Source organism: Haplochromis burtoni, unplaced genomic scaffold, assembly GCF_018398535.1.
Source record: "Haplochromis burtoni strain Fernald_Lab_line unplaced genomic scaffold, NCSU_Asbu1 Contig_522, whole genome shotgun sequence".
NCBI classification, from domain to species: Eukaryota; Metazoa; Chordata; class Actinopteri; order Cichliformes; family Cichlidae; genus Haplochromis; species Haplochromis burtoni.
The window spans coordinates 321,000-322,663 of record NW_024582883.1 but is presented as its reverse complement, the minus strand read 5'-3'; positions in this window follow the sequence as shown (position 1 = coordinate 322,663).

Sequence of the window (1,664 nt, the reverse complement as noted above, 5' to 3'; positions counted from 1 at the left end):
TTTTTCATATAGTGAAATTACAGTTGATAAGAATGCATGATATCATAGTCATGACAATAAACCATTAAATGAGAAGGCGTGTCCAAACTTCTGACTGGTACATGATGAGTTTTAAGTGATGAAAGTTTTCTGGACAAGGAGAGCTTCTACATACTGAACAGATTTACTCACTGTTTATGGAGGCGGTGGTAGCTCAGAGCGTTTGGTTATATAGCAAACTAACACAGCATGATGTTACATAGTTACAGCTAATGTCCACTTTAACGAGTGAACATGAAGTTCCACAGTGCTGACTTGACCTCCATGAAACAGTTGAAAGAGTGTGTTGCACACCTGGTCCTATCGATTGTTGAAGGGCTGTCTGAGATATGAGCTGCAGGCTGTTAGATTTACATCAGCTTTGAAAGAACGACCCATTTCGCATGTACATTAGTCTACATGGTCTCTGTCGCACATTACTACTGGTCTGAACCTATAAACAATGTTCAAAAAAGCTGAATCTCTGAGGTTTGCCCTCATTTTCATTGTTGCTTGTTCAGTTATTTCTAATAATGAGGTCTCATCTCTTAAAGCACTCAGTAGTAAGAAAGTTTAATCACATATTTGACACATGTAGACTTTAAATGATCTATGATCTATTAAAAGTGTCTCACAGGTTTGTAATAGTGAAGTTAGTGGGCACAATCATTATGTTCACGATCAGACATACAGACATACAGTGTGCAAAATCTCACCACTAGATGTCACTAGACTGTAGATTGCAGTCAATGCTACTGTAAGGCTTTTAATCAAACTAGCAGTAACATTTTTGTATTATTAATGGCACACTATTAAACACTAGTAAGTGCTCTACTGATCACTTGTAAAGCTTCTTACTCCTTTGAGTACTTCTAATCCAATCATCTGCCTAATTTTTCTTCAGTTACTCGATTAGTCAGCGATTATTTCAATAACAAGTTTACAGATGATGCAGTGGAAACGCTCTGAGGGAGGCTTGAGCTGATGTTCCCAGCTGTTGATGACCATGCTAAAGAGCCTCTTTACAGGACAAGCTATAATTATAACTATAATTAAAAATGTGATGTCCACCTGTACACACAAAAACTGAAGATTGGAGTTCTCAGCATTCGTTCATACATTTTTCCCTTTAATAAAAGGTATCCACAACTTCTAAAACAACTTCGATAGAGCATGATATTGATGTGGGTGATGCAAAACCAATCCGGCAGAGGTTCTACAGAGTCTCTGAGGAAAAGAGGAAAATAATTGAGCAGGAAGTTCAGTACATGTTGGAAAACAACACTGCAGTGCCGTCGTCATCAAGCTGGGCTTCCCCATGTTTGTTGGTTGAAAAAGCTGATAAATCACCATGTTGTTGCACAGACTTTCGTAAAGTAAATGCAGTGACCAAACCCGATTCCTATCCTTTGCCTCATATTGACGACTGTATTGACCAAGTTGGTGCAGCAGAATATGTGAGCAAGTTTGATCTGTTGAAGGGATATTGGCAGGTGCCACTGACTCCCAGAGCTCAGGAAATATCTGCTTTCATCACGCCATCTGGTCTTTATTCATATACAGTCATGGGTTTTGGTTTACGCAATGCTCCAGCTACATTTCAGCGACTCATGAATATGGTTGTTAATGGGCTGAAAGGCTGTGCT